We start from the raw sequence: 17,628 nt of genomic DNA on the forward strand, positions 1-17,628 counted from the left end.
CTGCGTTTCTATCGAATTCCACCTACGTACTTTACTGGTGCCGCATTCTTGTTATATCCACGTGCTATAACAGGCGTCTACTCTTCATTGAGGAGCTGCAACCGGGACTGAGTTCCACCTACTCTTCAGCACGGTCAAAATGGCAGGGCTCGTCCGGGATTTGAACCCGGGACCTCCTGCACCCAAAGCAGGAATCATACCCCTAGACCAACGAGCCACCTGTCTGGAGCAGTCAAGTTAATCCCAAGTAGTGGACCTCACAGGGAACACAAACTTTCACGTGAATTCGCAAGATAAACGCTTTCTGCAGGCAGCACTCACCACTGATGAGAACAATATTAAAGGCAACGAACAGCAAGCGAAATAACTTCATCGAGCACTGCTTATGATCAGCCGGCAGTGCCTCAGTTTCGGTATGTGGTTTCTCAGGGTTAAGAGAAGGCGAATGCACTAAACAAAAGAACATCGGGAAACCAAGCACCAACTCATAACGAAAAGATTGCACGATATACTGCAAGCAAAATTTCCAGAAGACGGATACTGAAGACGCCGCAGACAACAGAATTATTCTATGCAGTAACGATTATCTAGGAAGCGTGAATTGCATGTGCTGCTCCACCGCACAACTTCTTATGATACTGTTTTACTTATTCTAAATTTTCATTACCTCATCGTCTCTAGAATACTGTGTGGTTATCACCTGGTTTCCAACAGCGATAGTAGTAAGTAAATCGACTAAAAAGTCTTTCAAAGTAGGTCAGACACAAAAAAAAAAAAAAAATCGGAGCTGCGTGTAGCTCATGTCATTCTGCTTTCAAACGTGAATCTCCGGCTGGGAGTAGTGGCGTACTTCTGTAATCCAAGCTTCTGGGAGGCCGTTGTGTGGGAGAGATCTGGAAACAACTACAGATTCGGCCGTTCCACGAGCTCAGGAACGGCCGCGATGCCTTCATCGAGCTCTGCAGATCGACGGACGACAGTGTGGAAATTTCGGCAAGCGGTGGCTAGGGGTTAAGAGAAGCCAAACGCACTAAACACAAGAAAGTCGGGAAACCGAAGCACACAACTCATAACGAAAAGATTGCGGAATGCAGTGCGAAAGCAAAAGTTCGAGAAGACCAACTCTGAAGCCATCGGCGCGCTAGGAATTATTCCGCACAAGAGGCGATCATGTAGGAAGAGCGAGATGACGCTGTCGCTCGACCACACAATAAAATTTTGCTTAATCCAAATTTGCAATACCGGTTCGACACTAGAATGCTGCGCCTTGGTTCTTCCAAAAGCGGTAGTAATAAGCACGTAGACTGCAGTGTCATTTAGGGTAGTGAGTCAGACATGGAGAGGATATAAGGCGGGTGGAATATGCAACGACAGGGGGCATTGCAGGGCGGCCGCCGGCTCCTTGCGCTGTGGCGCGCCGGTGCCGGCGGCGGCCTGGCTGGGCTGCTGGTGCCTCCATGTAGAGCTGCCGCCGAGCCCAGGCACCGTGCCGCTAACGAAGCGATTGCCTTTAGTGACATCTTTTGCAATAACGACTGCGCGAATCGACGGTATCTCGTAAGGACAGAAAGAGCAGCAGCTGCCGCCGAGCCCAGGCGCCGTGCCTAACACGCAGAAGGTCCCCGGTTGGATTGCGGGCGGAAAGCCGTTTTCGTCGCACTCAGCAAGACACTTGCTACGATCTCTACTGTGACCATTTAAATCAAACGTTCCATCAGCAGGGTGCACATGGCTCAAATGAAACATGAAACGGTTTCAGAACTGGTTGTCGGATTTTAGCGCTGACTTGGAGGCCTGGAAATGCGCGAAACAGCCGCCGCCATGCGATTTGTTGCCACACCGTTGTACAAAACGCAAGGGTTCGTCCGGGATTTGAACCCGGGACCTCCTGCACCCGAAGCAGGAATCATACCCCTAGACCAACGAGCCTATTCGTTCCGAAAACGCACTGCATGTGAATGACGCCACCTTTGATGGTCTCACCATGTAGGGCTGCAGCTCAGCCAGCGTTCTCCCTGTCTGTCGCGGTTGGATTGTTTTTATCGACGTCTTTTACTATAGGAACTTCACGAATCGGAGGGAGCTCGTAGCCGATGCCCTTGCTAACACAGAAGACAAACTGTTGCTATTACGAGTCTCCGGGTGGTACATGAAAGCGACCGTCGTTTCCGTGGTGTAGCGGTTATCACGTCTGCTTTACACGCAGAAGGTCCCCGGTTCGATCCCGGGCGGGAACACAACAATTTTAATCTATATTTCGGATTTCATTTCCGAGATGACCTCACGTCCGCGTATGCAGAGACAAGCAATGTCGTATGCTAGACGGATAGGGCGTCATTTTACTGTCAAATACTGTTGCTCTCTTATTGCACCGGTATTTGGTAACTGAGAACGCCCCTAGCTCCATTATGGCTGGCAAAATTTATAATCCGGTTCTTCAGGGCTACTTCAAGTGCGCTTGCTACTGGCTTTCCTGAGCTCACCCTACTCGCCTTGTCACAGCTCTGTCAAAGTGTGATGCTAACTAATAATGAGAAACTCTTAGCCACGCTCAATCTTACATGCCACCCCTTGGTTGTTGCCGTCGCTAGTAAGATGAGGGTAGACTGTCGCACAATTAAGCTGAATCTCCACTCACGGTGCACATATTCCGCAAAGACAACCTTGTTTTCCGTTGCATGCAAAATTACCGTCTGCGTTTCTATCGAATTCCACCTACGTACTTTACTGGTGCCGCATTCTTGTTATATCCACGTGCTATAACAGGCGTCTACTCTTCATTGAGGAGCTGCAACCGGGACTGAGTTCCACCTACTCTTCAGCACGGTCAAAATGGCAGGGCTCGTCCGGGATTTGAACCCGGGACCTCCTGCACCCAAAGCAGGAATCATACCCCTAGACCAACGAGCCACCTGTCTGGAGCAGTCAAGTTAATCCCAAGTAGTGGACCTCACAGGGAACACAAACTTTCACGTGAATTCGCAAGATAAACGCTTTCTGCAGGCAGCACTCACCACTGATGAGAACAATATTAAAGGCAACGAACAGCAAGCGAAATAACTTCATCGAGCACTGCTTATGATCAGCCGGCAGTGCCTCAGTTTCGGTATGTGGTTTCTCAGGGTTAAGAGAAGGCGAATGCACTAAACAAAAGAACATCGGGAAACCAAGCACCAACTCATAACGAAAAGATTGCACGATATACTGCAAGCAAAATTTCCAGAAGACGGATACTGAAGACGCCGCAGACAACAGAATTATTCTATGCAGTAACGATTATCTAGGAAGCGTGAATTGCATGTGCTGCTCCACCGCACAACTTCTTATGATACTGTTTTACTTATTCTAAATTTTCATTACCTCATCGTCTCTAGAATACTGTGTGGTTATCACCTGGTTTCCAACAGCGATAGTAGTAAGTAAATCGACTAAAAAGTCTTTCAAAGTAGGTCAGACACAAAAAAAAAAAAAAAAATCGGAGCTGCGTGTAGCTCATGTCATTCTGCTTTCAAACGTGAATCTCCGGCTGGGAGTAGTGGCGTACTTCTGTAATCCAAGCTTCTGGGAGGCCGTTGTGTGGGAGAGATCTGGAAACAACTACAGATTCGGCCGTTCCACGAGCTCAGGAACGGCCGCGATGCCTTCATCGAGCTCTGCAGATCGACGGACGACAGTGTGGAAATTTCGGCAAGCGGTGGCTAGGGGTTAAGAGAAGCCAAACGCACTAAACACAAGAAAGTCGGGAAACCGAAGCACACAACTCATAACGAAAAGATTGCGGAATGCAGTGCGAAAGCAAAAGTTCGAGAAGACCAACTCTGAAGCCATCGGCGCGCTAGGAATTATTCCGCACAAGAGGCGATCATGTAGGAAGAGCGAGATGACGCTGTCGCTCGACCACACAATAAAATTTTGCTTAATCCAAATTTGCAATACCGGTTCGACACTAGAATGCTGCGCCTTGGTTCTTCCAAAAGCGGTAGTAATAAGCACGTAGACTGCAGTGTCATTTAGGGTAGTGAGTCAGACATGGAGAGGATATAAGGCGGGTGGAATATGCAACCACAGGGGGCATTGCAGGGCGGCCGCCGGCTCCTTGCGCTGTGGCGCGCCGGTGCCGGCGGCGGCCTGGCTGGGCTGCTGGTGCCTCCATGTAGAGCTGCCGCCGAGCCCAGGCACCGTGCCGCTAACGAAGCGATTGCCTTTAGTGACATCTTTTGCAATAACGACTGCGCGAATCGACGGTATCTCGTAAGGACAGAAAGAGCAGCAGCTGCCGCCGAGCCCAGGCGCCGTGCCTAACACGCAGAAGGTCCCCGGTTGGATTGCGGGCGGAAAGCCGTTTTCGTCGCACTCAGCAAGACACTTGCTACGATCTCTACTGTGACCATTTAAATCAAACGTTCCATCAGCAGGGTGCACATGGCTCAAATGAAATATGAAACGGTTTCAGAACTGGTTGTCGGATTTTAGCGCTGACTTGGAGGCCTGGAAATGCGCGAAACAGCCGCCGCCATGCGATTTGTTGCCACACCGTTGTACAAAACGCAAGGGTTCGTCCGGGATTTGAACCCGGGACCTCCTGCACCCGAAGCAGGAATCATACCCCTAGACCAACGAGCCTATTCGTTCCGAAAACGCACTGCATGTGAATGACGCCACCTTTGATGGTCTCACCATGTAGGGCTGCAGCTCAGCCAGCGTTCTCCCTGTCTGTCGCGGTTGGATTGTTTTTATCGACGTCTTTTACTATAGGAACTTCACGAATCGGAGGGAGCTCGTAGCCGATGCCCTTGCTAACACAGAAGACAAACTGTTGCTATTACGAGTCTCCGGGTGGTACATGAAAGCGACCGTCGTTTCCGTGGTGTAGCGGTTATCACGTCTGCTTTACACGCAGAAGGTCCCCGGTTCGATCCCGGGCGGGAACACAACAATTTTAATCTATATTTCGGATTTCATTTCCGAGATGACCTCACGTCCGCGTATGCAGAGACAAGCAATGTCGTATGCTAGACGGATAGGGCGTCATTTTACTGTCAAATACTGTTGCTCTCTTATTGCACCGGTATTTGGTAACTGAGAACGCCCCTAGCTCCATTATGGCTGGCAAAATTTATAATCCGGTTCTTCAGGGCTACTTCAAGTGCGCTTGCTACTGGCTTTCCTGAGCTCACCCTACTCGCCTTGTCACAGCTCTGTCAAAGTGTGATGCTAACTAATAATGAGAAACTCTTAGCCACGCTCAATCTTACATGCCACCCCTTGGTTGTTGCCGTCGCTAGTAAGATGAGGGTAGACTGTCGCACAATTAAGCTGAATCTCCACTCACGGTGCACATATTCCGCAAAGACAACCTTGTTTTCCGTTGCATGCAAAATTACCGTCTGCGTTTCTATCGAATTCCACCTACGTACTTTACTGGTGCCGCATTCTTGTTATATCCACGTGCTATAACAGGCGTCTACTCTTCATTGAGGAGCTGCAACCGGGACTGAGTTCCACCTACTCTTCAGCACGGTCAAAATGGCAGGGCTCGTCCGGGATTTGAACCCGGGACCTCCTGCACCCAAAGCAGGAATCATACCCCTAGACCAACGAGCCACCTGTCTGGAGCAGTCAAGTTAATCCCAAGTAGTGGACCTCACAGGGAACACAAACTTTCACGTGAATTCGCAAGATAAACGCTTTCTGCAGGCAGCACTCACCACTGATGAGAACAATATTAAAGGCAACGAACAGCAAGCGAAATAACTTCATCGAGCACTGCTTATGATCAGCCGGCAGTGCCTCAGTTTCGGTATGTGGTTTCTCAGGGTTAAGAGAAGGCGAATGCACTAAACAAAAGAACATCGGGAAACCAAGCACCAACTCATAACGAAAAGATTGCACGATATACTGCAAGCAAAATTTCCAGAAGACGGATACTGAAGACGCCGCAGACAACAGAATTATTCTATGCAGTAACGATTATCTAGGAAGCGTGAATTGCATGTGCTGCTCCACCGCACAACTTCTTATGATACTGTTTTACTTATTCTAAATTTTCATTACCTCATCGTCTCTAGAATACTGTGTGGTTATCACCTGGTTTCCAACAGCGATAGTAGTAAGTAAATCGACTAAAAAGTCTTTCAAAGTAGGTCAGACACAAAAAAAAAAAAAAAAATCGGAGCTGCGTGTAGCTCATGTCATTCTGCTTTCAAACGTGAATCTCCGGCTGGGAGTAGTGGCGTACTTCTGTAATCCAAGCTTCTGGGAGGCCGTTGTGTGGGAGAGATCTGGAAACAACTACAGATTCGGCCGTTCCACGAGCTCAGGAACGGCCGCGATGCCTTCATCGAGCTCTGCAGATCGACGGACGACAGTGTGGAAATTTCGGCAAGCGGTGGCTAGGGGTTAAGAGAAGCCAAACGCACTAAACACAAGAAAGTCGGGAAACCGAAGCACACAACTCATAACGAAAAGATTGCGGAATGCAGTGCGAAAGCAAAAGTTCGAGAAGACCAACTCTGAAGCCATCGGCGCGCTAGGAATTATTCCGCACAAGAGGCGATCATGTAGGAAGAGCGAGATGACGCTGTCGCTCGACCACACAATAAAATTTTGCTTAATCCAAATTTGCAATACCGGTTCGACACTAGAATGCTGCGCCTTGGTTCTTCCAAAAGCGGTAGTAATAAGCACGTAGACTGCAGTGTCATTTAGGGTAGTGAGTCAGACATGGAGAGGATATAAGGCGGGTGGAATATGCAACCACAGGGGGCATTGCAGGGCGGCCGCCGGCTCCTTGCGCTGTGGCGCGCCGGTGCCGGCGGCGGCCTGGCTGGGCTGCTGGTGCCTCCATGTAGAGCTGCCGCCGAGCCCAGGCACCGTGCCGCTAACGAAGCGATTGCCTTTAGTGACATCTTTTGCAATAACGACTGCGCGAATCGACGGTATCTCGTAAGGACAGAAAGAGCAGCAGCTGCCGCCGAGCCCAGGCGCCGTGCCTAACACGCAGAAGGTCCCCGGTTGGATTGCGGGCGGAAAGCCGTTTTCGTCGCACTCAGCAAGACACTTGCTACGATCTCTACTGTGACCATTTAAATCAAACGTTCCATCAGCAGGGTGCACATGGCTCAAATGAAATATGAAACGGTTTCAGAACTGGTTGTCGGATTTTAGCGCTGACTTGGAGGCCTGGAAATGCGCGAAACAGCCGCCGCCATGCGATTTGTTGCCACACCGTTGTACAAAACGCAAGGGTTCGTCCGGGATTTGAACCCGGGACCTCCTGCACCCGAAGCAGGAATCATACCCCTAGACCAACGAGCCTATTCGTTCCGAAAACGCACTGCATGTGAATGACGCCACCTTTGATGGTCTCACCATGTAGGGCTGCAGCTCAGCCAGCGTTCTCCCTGTCTGTCGCGGTTGGATTGTTTTTATCGACGTCTTTTACTATAGGAACTTCACGAATCGGAGGGAGCTCGTAGCCGATGCCCTTGCTAACACAGAAGACAAACTGTTGCTATTACGAGTCTCCGGGTGGTACATGAAAGCGACCGTCGTTTCCGTGGTGTAGCGGTTATCACGTCTGCTTTACACGCAGAAGGTCCCCGGTTCGATCCCGGGCGGGAACACAACAATTTTAATCTATATTTCGGATTTCATTTCCGAGATGACCTCACGTCCGCGTATGCAGAGACAAGCAATGTCGTATGCTAGACGGATAGGGCGTCATTTTACTGTCAAATACTGTTGCTCTCTTATTGCACCGGTATTTGGTAACTGAGAACGCCCCTAGCTCCATTATGGCTGGCAAAATTTATAATCCGGTTCTTCAGGGCTACTTCAAGTGCGCTTGCTACTGGCTTTCCTGAGCTCACCCTACTCGCCTTGTCACAGCTCTGTCAAAGTGTGATGCTAACTAATAATGAGAAACTCTTAGCCACGCTCAATCTTACATGCCACCCCTTGGTTGTTGCCGTCGCTAGTAAGATGAGGGTAGACTGTCGCACAATTAAGCTGAATCTCCACTCACGGTGCACATATTCCGCAAAGACAACCTTGTTTTCCGTTGCATGCAAAATTACCGTCTGCGTTTCTATCGAATTCCACCTACGTACTTTACTGGTGCCGCATTCTTGTTATATCCACGTGCTATAACAGGCGTCTACTCTTCATTGAGGAGCTGCAACCGGGACTGAGTTCCACCTACTCTTCAGCACGGTCAAAATGGCAGGGCTCGTCCGGGATTTGAACCCGGGACCTCCTGCACCCAAAGCAGGAATCATACCCCTAGACCAACGAGCCACCTGTCTGGAGCAGTCAAGTTAATCCCAAGTAGTGGACCTCACAGGGAACACAAACTTTCACGTGAATTCGCAAGATAAACGCTTTCTGCAGGCAGCACTCACCACTGATGAGAACAATATTAAAGGCAACGAACAGCAAGCGAAATAACTTCATCGAGCACTGCTTATGATCAGCCGGCAGTGCCTCAGTTTCGGTATGTGGTTTCTCAGGGTTAAGAGAAGGCGAATGCACTAAACAAAAGAACATCGGGAAACCAAGCACCAACTCATAACGAAAAGATTGCACGATATACTGCAAGCAAAATTTCCAGAAGACGGATACTGAAGACGCCGCAGACAACAGAATTATTCTATGCAGTAACGATTATCTAGGAAGCGTGAATTGCATGTGCTGCTCCACCGCACAACTTCTTATGATACTGTTTTACTTATTCTAAATTTTCATTACCTCATCGTCTCTAGAATACTGTGTGGTTATCACCTGGTTTCCAACAGCGATAGTAGTAAGTAAATCGACTAAAAAGTCTTTCAAAGTAGGTCAGACACAAAAAAAAAAAAAAAAAAATCGGAGCTGCGTGTAGCTCATGTCATTCTGCTTTCAAACGTGAATCTCCGGCTGGGAGTAGTGGCGTACTTCTGTAATCCAAGCTTCTGGGAGGCCGTTGTGTGGGAGAGATCTGGAAACAACTACAGTTTCGGCCGTTCCACGAGCTCAGGAACGGCCGCGATGCCTTCATCGAGCTCTGCAGATCGACGGACGACAGTGTGGAAATTTCGGCAAGCGGTGGCTAGGGGTTAAGAGAAGCCAAACGCACTAAACACAAGAAAGTCGGGAAACCGAAGCACACAACTCATAACGAAAAGATTGCGGAATGCAGTGCGAAAGCAAAAGTTCGAGAAGACCAACTCTGAAGCCATCGGCGCGCTAGGAATTATTCCGCACAAGAGGCGATCATGTAGGAAGAGCGAGATGACGCTGTCGCTCGACCACACAATAAAATTTTGCTTAATCCAAATTTGCAATACCGGTTCGACACTAGAATGCTGCGCCTTGGTTCTTCCAAAAGCGGTAGTAATAAGCACGTAGACTGCAGTGTCATTTAGGGTAGTGAGTCAGACATGGAGAGGATATAAGGCGGGTGGAATATGCAACCACAGGGGGCATTGCAGGGCGGCCGCCGGCTCCTTGCGCTGTGGCGCGCCGGTGCCGGCGGCGGCCTGGCTGGGCTGCTGGTGCCTCCATGTAGAGCTGCCGCCGAGCCCAGGCACCGTGCCGCTAACGAAGCGATTGCCTTTAGTGACATCTTTTGCAATAACGACTGCGCGAATCGACGGTATCTCGTAAGGACAGAAAGAGCAGCAGCTGCCGCCGAGCCCAGGCGCCGTGCCTAACACGCAGAAGGTCCCCGGTTGGATTGCGGGCGGAAAGCCGTTTTCGTCGCACTCAGCAAGACACTTGCTACGATCTCTACTGTGACCATTTAAATCAAACGTTCCATCAGCAGGGTGCACATGGCTCAAATGAAACATGAAACGGTTTCAGAACTGGTTGTCGGATTTTAGCGCTGACTTGGAGGCCTGGAAATGCGCGAAACAGCCGCCGCCATGCGATTTGTTGCCACACCGTTGTACAAAACGCAAGGGCTCGTCCGGGATTTGAACCCGGGACCTCCTGCACCCGAAGCAGGAATCATACCCCTAGACCAACGAGCCTATTCGTTCCGAAAACGCACTGCATGTGAATGACGCCACCTTTGATGGTCTCACCATGTAGGGCTGCAGCTCAGCCAGCGTTCTCCCTGTCTGTCGCGGTTGGATTGTTTTTATCGACGTCTTTTACTATAGGAACTTCACGAATCGGAGGGAGCTCGTAGCCGATGCCCTTGCTAACACAGAAGACAAACTGTTGCTATTACGAGTCTCCGGGTGGTACATGAAAACGACCGTCGTTTCCGTGGTGTAGCGGTTATCACGTCTGCTTTACACGCAGAAGGTCCCCGGTTCGATCCCGGGCGGGAACACAACAATTTTAATCTATATTTCGGATTTCATTTCCGAGATGACCTCACGTCCGCGTATGCAGAGACAAGCAATGTCGTATGCTAGACGGATAGGGCGTCATTTTACTGTCAAATACTGTTGCTCTCTTATTGCACCGGTATTTGGTAACTGAGAACGCCCCTAGCTCCATTATGGCTGGCAAAATTTATAATCCGGTTCTTCTGGGCTACTTCAAGTGCGCTTGCTACTGGCTTTCCTGAGCTCACCCTACTCGCCTTGTCACAGCTCTGTCAAAGTGTGATGCTAACTAATAATGAGAAACTCTTAGCCACGCTCAATCTTACATGCCACCCCTTGGTTGTTGCCGTCGCTAGTAAGATGAGGGTAGACTGTCGCACAATTAAGCTGAATCTCCACTCACGGTGCACATATTCCGCAAAGACAACCTTGTTTTCCGTTGCATGCAAAATTACCGTCTGCGTTTCTATCGAATTCCACCTACGTACTTTACTGGTGCCGCATTCTTGTTATATCCACGTGCTATAACAGGCGTCTACTCTTCATTGAGGAGCTGCAACCGGGACTGAGTTCCACCTACTCTTCAGCACGGTCAAAATGGCAGGGCTCGTCCGGGATTTGAACCCGTGACCTCCTGCACCCAAAGCAGGAATCATACCCCTAGACCAACGAGCCACCTGTCTGGAGCACTCAAGTTAATCCCAAGTAGTGGACCTCACAGGGAACACAAACTTTCACGTGAATTCGCAAGATAAACGCTTTCTGCAGGCAGCACTCACCACTGATGAGAACAATATTAAAGGCAACGAACAGCAAGCGAAATAACTTCATCGAGCACTGCTTATGATCAGCCGGCAGTGCCTCAGTTTCGGTATGTGGTTTCTCAGGGTTAAGAGAAGGCGAATGCACTAAACAAAAGAACATCGGGAAACCAAGCACCAACTCATAACGAAAAGATTGCACGATATACTGCAAGCAAAATTTCCAGAAGACGGATACTGAAGACGCCGCAGACAACAGAATTATTCTATGCAGTAACGATTATCTAGGAAGCGTGAATTGCATGTGCTGCTCCACCGCACAACTTCTTATGATACTGTTTTACTTATTCTAAATTTTCATTACCTCATCGTCTCTAGAATACTGTGTGGTTATCACCTGGTTTCCAACAGCGATAGTAGTAAGTAAATCGACTAAAAAGTCTTTCAAAGTAGGTCAGACACAAAAAAAAAAAAAAAAAAATCGGAGCTGCGTGTAGCTCATGTCATTCTGCTTTCAAACGTGAATCTCCGGCTGGGAGTAGTGGCGTACTTCTGTAATCCAAGCTTCTGGGAGGCCGTTGTGTGGGAGAGATCTGGAAACAACTACAGATTCGGCCGTTCCACGAGCTCAGGAACGGCCGCGATGCCTTCATCGAGCTCTGCAGATCGACGGACGACAGTGTGGAAATTTCGGCAAGCGGTGGCTAGGGGTTAAGAGAAGCCAAACGCACTAAACACAAGAAAGTCGGGAAACCGAAGCACACAACTCATAACGAAAAGATTGCGGAATGCAGTGCGAAAGCAAAAGTTCGAGAAGACCAACTCTGAAGCCATCGGCGCGCTAGGAATTATTCTGCACAAGAGGCGATCATGTAGGAAGAGCGAGATGACGCTGTCGCTCGACCACACAATAAAATTTTGCTTAATCCAAATTTGCAATACCGGTTCGACACTAGAATGCTGCGCCTTGGTCCTTCCAAAAGCGGTAGTAATAAGCACGTAGACTGCAGTGTCATTTAGGGTAGTGAGTCGGACATGGAGAGGATATAAGGCGGGTGGAATATGCAACGACAGGGGGCATTGCAGGGCGGCCGCCGGCTCCTTGCGCTGTGGCGCGCCGGTGCCGGCGGCGGCCTGGCTGGGCTGCTGGTGCCTCCATGTAGAGCTGCCGCCGAGCCCAGGCACCGTGCCGCTAACGAAGCGATTGCCTTTAGTGACATCTTTTGCAATAACGACTGCGCGAATCGACGGTATCTCGTAAGGACAGAAAGAGCAGCAGCTGCCGCCGAGCCCAGGCGCCGTGCCTAACACGCAGAAGGTCCCCGGTTGGATTGCGGGCGGAAAGCCGTTTTCGTCGCACTCAGCAAGACACTTGCTACGATCTCTACTGTGACCATTTAAATCAAACGTTCCATCAGCAGGGTGCACATGGCTCAAATGAAACATGAAACGGTTTCAGAACTGGTTGTCGGATTTTAGCGCTGACTTGGAGGCCTGGAAATGCGCGAAACAGCCGCCGCCATGCGATTTGTTGCCACACCGTTGTACAAAACGCAAGGGTTCGTCCGGGATTTGAACCCGGGACCTCCTGCACCCGAAGCAGGAATCATACCCCTAGACCAACGAGCCTATTCGTTCCGAAAACGCACTGCATGTGAATGACGCCACCTTTGATGGTCTCACCATGTAGGGCTGCAGCTCAGCCAGCGTTCTCCCTGTCTGTCGCGGTTGGATTGTTTTTATCGACGTCTTTTACTATAGGAACTTCACGAATCGGAGGGAGCTCGTAGCCGATGCCCTTGCTAACACAGAAGACAAACTGTTGCTATTACGAGTCTCCGGGTGGTAGATGAAAGCGACCGTCGTTTCCGTGGTGTAGCGGTTATCACGTCTGCTTTACACGCAGAAGGTCCCCGGTTCGATCCCGGGCGGGAACACAACAATTTTAATCTATATTTCGGATTTCATTTCCGAGATGACCTCACGTCCGCGTATGCAGAGACAAGCAATGTCGTATGCTAGACGGATAGGGCGTCATTTTACTGTCAAATACTGTTGCTCTCTTATTGCACCGGTATTTGGTAACTGAGAACGCCCCTAGCTCCATTATGGCTGGCAAAATTTATAATCCGGTTCTTCTGGGCTACTTCAAGTGCGCTTGCTACTGGCTTTCCTGAGCTCACCCTACTCGCCTTGTCACAGCTCTGTCAAAGTGTGATGCTAACTAATAATGAGAAACTCTTAGCCACGCTCAATCTTACATGCCACCCCTTGGTTGTTGCCGTCGCTAGTAAGATGAGGGTAGACTGTCGCACAATTAAGCTGAATCTCCACTCACGGTGCACATATTCCGCAAAGACAACCTTGTTTTCCGTTGCATGCAAAATTACCGTCCGCGTTTCTATCGAATTCCACCTACGTACTTTACTGGTGCCGCATTCTTGTTATATCCACGTGCTATAACAGGCGTCTACTCTTCATTGAGGAGCTGCAACCGGGACTGAGTTCCACCTACTCTTCAGCACGGTCAAAATGGCAGGGCTCGTCCGGGATTTGAACCCGTGACCTCCTGCACCCAAAGCAGGAATCATACCCCTAGACCAACGAGCCACCTGTCTGGAGCAGTCAAGTTAATCCCAAGTAGTGGACCTCACAGGGAACACAAACTTTCACGTGAATTCGCAAGATAAACGCTTTCTGCAGGCAGCACTCACCACTGATGAGAACAATATTAAAGGCAACGAACAGCAAGCGAAATAACTTCATCGAGCACTGCTTATGATCAGCCGGCAGTGCCTCAGTTTCGGTATGTGGTTTCTCAGGGTTAAGAGAAGGCGAATGCACTAAACAAAAGAACATCGGGAAACCAAGCACCAACTCATAACGAAAAGATTGCACGATATACTGCAAGCAAAATTTCCAGAAGACGGATACTGAAGACGCCGCAGACAACAGAATTATTCTATGCAGTAACGATTATCTAGGAAGCGTGAATTGCATGTGCTGCTCCACCGCACAACTTCTTATGATACTGTTTTACTTATTCTAAATTTTCATTACCTCATCGTCTCTAGAATACTGTGTGGTTATCACCTGGTTTCCAACAGCGATAGTAGTAAGTAAATCGACTAAAAAGTCTTTCAAAGTAGGTCAGACACAAAAAAAAAAAAAAAAATCGGAGCTGCGTGTAGCTCATGTCATTCTGCTTTCAAACGTGAATCTCCGGCTGGGAGTAGTGGCGTACTTCTGTAATCCAAGCTTCTGGGAGGCCGTTGTGTGGGAGAGATCTGGAAACAACTACAGATTCGGCCGTTCCACGAGCTCAGGAACGGCCGCGATGCCTTCATCGAGCTCTGCAGATCGACGGACGACAGTGTGGAAATTTCGGCAAGCGGTGGCTAGGGGTTAAGAGAAGCCAAACGCACTAAACACAAGAAAGTCGGGAAACCGAAGCACACAACTCATAACGAAAAGATTGCGGAATGCAGTGCGAAAGCAAAAGTTCGAGAAGACCAACTCTGAAGCCATCGGCGCGCTAGGAATTATTCCGCACAAGAGGCGATCATGTAGGAAGAGCGAGATGACGCTGTCGCTCGACCACACAATAAAATTTTGCTTAATCCAAATTTGCAATACCGGTTCGACACTAGAATGCTGCGCCTTGGTTCTTCCAAAAGCGGTAGTAATAAGCACGTAGACTGCAGTGTCATTTAGGGTAGCGAGTCAGACATGGAGAGGATATAAGGCGGGTGGAATATGCAACGACAGGGGGCATTGCAGGGCGGCCGCCGGCTCCTTGCGCTGTGGCGCGCCGGTGCCGGCGGCGGCCTGGCTGGGCTGCTGGTGCCTCCATGTAGAGCTGCCGCCGAGCCCAGGCACCGTGCCGCTAACGAAGCGATTGCCTTTAGTGACATCTTTTGCAATAACGACTGCGCGAATCGACGGTATCTCGTAAGGACAGAAAGAGCAGCAGCTGCCGCCGAGCCCAGGCGCCGTGCCTAACACGCAGAAGGTCCCCGGTTGGATTGCGGGCGGAAAGCCGTTTTCGTCGCACTCAGCAAGACACTTGCTACGATCTCTACTGTGACCATTTAAATCAAACGTTCCATCAGCAGGGTGCACATGGCTCAAATGAAACATGAAACGGTTTCAGAACTGGTTGTCGGATTTTAGCGCTGACTTGGAGGCCTGGAAATGCGCGAAACAGCCGCCGCCATGCGATTTGTTGCCACACCGTTGTACAAAACGCAAGGGCTCGTCCGGGATTTGAACCCGGGACCTCCTGCACCCGAAGCAGGAATCATACCCCTAGACCAACGAGCCTATTCGTTCCGAAAACGCACTGCATGTGAATGACGCCACCTTTGATGGTCTCACCATGTAGGGCTGCAGCTCAGCCAGCGTTCTCCCTGTCTGTCGCGGTTGGATTGTTTTTATCGACGTCTTTTACTATAGGAACTTCACGAATCGGAGGGAGCTCGTAGCCGATGCCCTTGCTAACACAGAAGACAAACTGTTGCTATTACGAGTCTCCGGGTGGTACATGAAAACGACCGTCGTTTCCGTGGTGTAGCGGTTATCACGTCTGCTTTACACGCAGAAGGTCCCCGGTTCGATCCCGGGCGGGAACACAACAATTTTAATCTATATTTCGGATTTCATTTCCGAGATGACCTCACGTCCGCGTATGCAGAGACAAGCAATGTCGTATGCTAGACGGATAGGGCGTCATTTTACTGTCAAATACTGTTGCTCTCTTATTGCACCGGTATTTGGTAACTGAGAACGCCCCTAGCTCCATTATGGCTGGCAAAATTTATAATCCGGTTCTTCAGGGCTACTTCAAGTGCGCTTGCTACTGGCTTTCCTGAGCTCACCCTACTCGCCTTGTCACAGCTCTGTCAAAGTGTGATGCTAACTAATAATGAGAAACTCTTAGCCACGCTCAATCTTACATGCCACCCCTTGGTTGTTGCCGTCGCTAGTAAGATGAGGGTAGACTGTCGCACAATTAAGCTGAATCTCCACTCACGGTGCACATATCCCGCAAAGACAACCTTGTTTTCCGTTGCATGCAAAATTACCGTCTGCTTTTCTACCGAATTCCACCTACGTACTTTACTGGTGCCGCATTCTTGTTATATCCACGTGCTATAACAGGCGTCTACTCTTCATTGAGGAGCTGCAACCGGGGCTGAGTTCCACCTACTCTTCAGCACGGTCAAAATGGCAGGGCTCGTCCGGGATTTGAACCCGGGACCTCCTGCACCCAAAGCAGGAATCATACCCCTAGACCAACGAGCCACCTGGCTGGAGCAGTCAAGTTAATCCCAAGTAGTGCGCCTCACAGGGAACACAAACTTTCACGTGAATTCGCAAGATAAACGCTTTCTGCAGGCAGCACTCACCACTGATGAGAAGAATATTAAAGGCAACGAATAAAAAGCGAAATAACTGCATCGAGCACTGCTTATGAACAGCCAGCAGTGCCTCAGTTTCGGTATGTGGTTTCTCAGGGTTAAGAGAAGGCGAATGCACTAAACAAAAGAACATCGGGAAACCAAGCACCAACTCATAACGAAAAGATTGCACAATATACTGCAAGCAAAATTTCCAGAAGACGGATACTGAAGACGCCGCAGACAAAAGAATTATTCTATGCAGTAACGAATATCTAGGAAGCGTGAATTGCATGTGCTGCTCCACCACACAACTTCTTTTGATACTGTTTTACTTATTCTAAATTTTCATTACCTCATCGTCTCTAGAATACTGTGCGGTTATCACCTGGTTTCCAACAGCGATAGTAGTAAGTAAATCGACTACAAAGTCTTTCAAAGTAGGTCAGACACAAAAAAAAAAATCGGAGCTGCGTGTAGCTCATGTCATTCTGCTTTCAATCGTGAATCTCCGGCTGGGAGTAGTGGCGTACTTCTGTAATCCAAGCTTCTGGGAGGCCGTTGTGTGGGAGAGATCTGGAAACAACTACAGATTCGACCGTTCCACGAGCTCAGGAACGGCCGCGATGCCTTCATCGAGCTCTGCAGATCGACAGATGATAGTGTGGAAATTTCGGCAAGCGGTGGCTAAGGGTTAAGAGAAGCCAAACGCACTAAACACAAGAAAGTCGGGAAACCGAAGCACACAACTCATAACGAAAAGATTGCGGAATGCAGTGCGAAAGCAAAACTTCGAGAAGACCAACTCTGAAGCCATCGGCGAGCTAGGAATTATTCCGCACAAGAAGCGATCATGTAGGAAGAGCGAGCCGAAGCTGTCGCTCGACCACACAATAAATTTTTGCTTAATCCCAATTTGCAGTACCGGTTCGACACTAGAATACTGCGCCTTGGTTCTTCCAAAAGCGATAGTAATAAGCACGTCCACTGCAGTGTCATTTGGGGTAGTGAGTCAGACATGGGGAGGATATGAGGCGGGTGGAATATGCAACGACAGGGGCATTGCAGGGCGGCCGCCGACTCCTTGGGCTGTGGCGCACCGGTGCCGGCGGCGGCCTGGCTGGGCTGCTGGTGCCTCCATGTAGAGCT

General features: G+C 49.6%; 19 non-coding genes across 19 annotated transcripts; 6 read left to right on the top strand and 13 right to left on the bottom strand.

Annotated features, from left to right (window-relative positions):
- Positions 1-145: 145 nt before the first annotated feature.
- On the bottom strand, positions 146-217 carry Trnap-ugg. The gene has a single exon. It is a non-coding gene; the product is annotated as a tRNA-Pro (tRNA).
- Positions 218-1,857: 1,640 nt separating this feature from the next.
- Positions 1,858-1,929, bottom strand: Trnap-cgg. Its single transcript has one exon. It is a non-coding gene; the product is annotated as a tRNA-Pro (tRNA).
- A 235-nt stretch (positions 1,930-2,164) lies between these two features.
- Trnav-uac lies at positions 2,165-2,237 on the top strand. Its single transcript has one exon. It is a non-coding gene; the product is annotated as a tRNA-Val (tRNA).
- Positions 2,238-2,838: 601 nt separating this feature from the next.
- Trnap-ugg lies at positions 2,839-2,910 on the bottom strand. Its single transcript has one exon. It is a non-coding gene; the product is annotated as a tRNA-Pro (tRNA).
- Positions 2,911-4,551: 1,641 nt separating this feature from the next.
- Positions 4,552-4,623, bottom strand: Trnap-cgg. Its single transcript has one exon. It is a non-coding gene; the product is annotated as a tRNA-Pro (tRNA).
- A 235-nt stretch (positions 4,624-4,858) lies between these two features.
- Positions 4,859-4,931, top strand: Trnav-uac. Its single transcript has one exon. It is a non-coding gene; the product is annotated as a tRNA-Val (tRNA).
- Positions 4,932-5,532: 601 nt separating this feature from the next.
- Positions 5,533-5,604, bottom strand: Trnap-ugg. The gene has a single exon. It is a non-coding gene; the product is annotated as a tRNA-Pro (tRNA).
- A 1,641-nt stretch (positions 5,605-7,245) lies between these two features.
- Trnap-cgg lies at positions 7,246-7,317 on the bottom strand. The gene has a single exon. It is a non-coding gene; the product is annotated as a tRNA-Pro (tRNA).
- Positions 7,318-7,552: 235 nt separating this feature from the next.
- Trnav-uac lies at positions 7,553-7,625 on the top strand. The gene has a single exon. It is a non-coding gene; the product is annotated as a tRNA-Val (tRNA).
- Positions 7,626-8,226: 601 nt separating this feature from the next.
- Trnap-ugg lies at positions 8,227-8,298 on the bottom strand. Its single transcript has one exon. It is a non-coding gene; the product is annotated as a tRNA-Pro (tRNA).
- Positions 8,299-9,941: 1,643 nt separating this feature from the next.
- Positions 9,942-10,013, bottom strand: Trnap-cgg. Its single transcript has one exon. It is a non-coding gene; the product is annotated as a tRNA-Pro (tRNA).
- Positions 10,014-10,248: 235 nt separating this feature from the next.
- Positions 10,249-10,321, top strand: Trnav-uac. The gene has a single exon. It is a non-coding gene; the product is annotated as a tRNA-Val (tRNA).
- Positions 10,322-10,922: 601 nt separating this feature from the next.
- On the bottom strand, positions 10,923-10,994 carry Trnap-ugg. Its single transcript has one exon. It is a non-coding gene; the product is annotated as a tRNA-Pro (tRNA).
- Positions 10,995-12,637: 1,643 nt separating this feature from the next.
- Positions 12,638-12,709, bottom strand: Trnap-cgg. Its single transcript has one exon. It is a non-coding gene; the product is annotated as a tRNA-Pro (tRNA).
- A 235-nt stretch (positions 12,710-12,944) lies between these two features.
- Trnav-uac lies at positions 12,945-13,017 on the top strand. Its single transcript has one exon. It is a non-coding gene; the product is annotated as a tRNA-Val (tRNA).
- Positions 13,018-13,618: 601 nt separating this feature from the next.
- On the bottom strand, positions 13,619-13,690 carry Trnap-ugg. The gene has a single exon. It is a non-coding gene; the product is annotated as a tRNA-Pro (tRNA).
- Positions 13,691-15,331: 1,641 nt separating this feature from the next.
- On the bottom strand, positions 15,332-15,403 carry Trnap-cgg. Its single transcript has one exon. It is a non-coding gene; the product is annotated as a tRNA-Pro (tRNA).
- A 235-nt stretch (positions 15,404-15,638) lies between these two features.
- On the top strand, positions 15,639-15,711 carry Trnav-uac. Its single transcript has one exon. It is a non-coding gene; the product is annotated as a tRNA-Val (tRNA).
- A 601-nt stretch (positions 15,712-16,312) lies between these two features.
- Positions 16,313-16,384, bottom strand: Trnap-ugg. The gene has a single exon. It is a non-coding gene; the product is annotated as a tRNA-Pro (tRNA).
- Between the last annotated feature and the right edge of the window lie 1,244 nt (positions 16,385-17,628).

Source organism: Schistocerca piceifrons, unplaced genomic scaffold (assembly GCF_021461385.2).
Source record: "Schistocerca piceifrons isolate TAMUIC-IGC-003096 unplaced genomic scaffold, iqSchPice1.1 HiC_scaffold_537, whole genome shotgun sequence".
In the NCBI taxonomy this organism is placed as follows: domain Eukaryota; kingdom Metazoa; phylum Arthropoda; class Insecta; order Orthoptera; family Acrididae; genus Schistocerca; species Schistocerca piceifrons.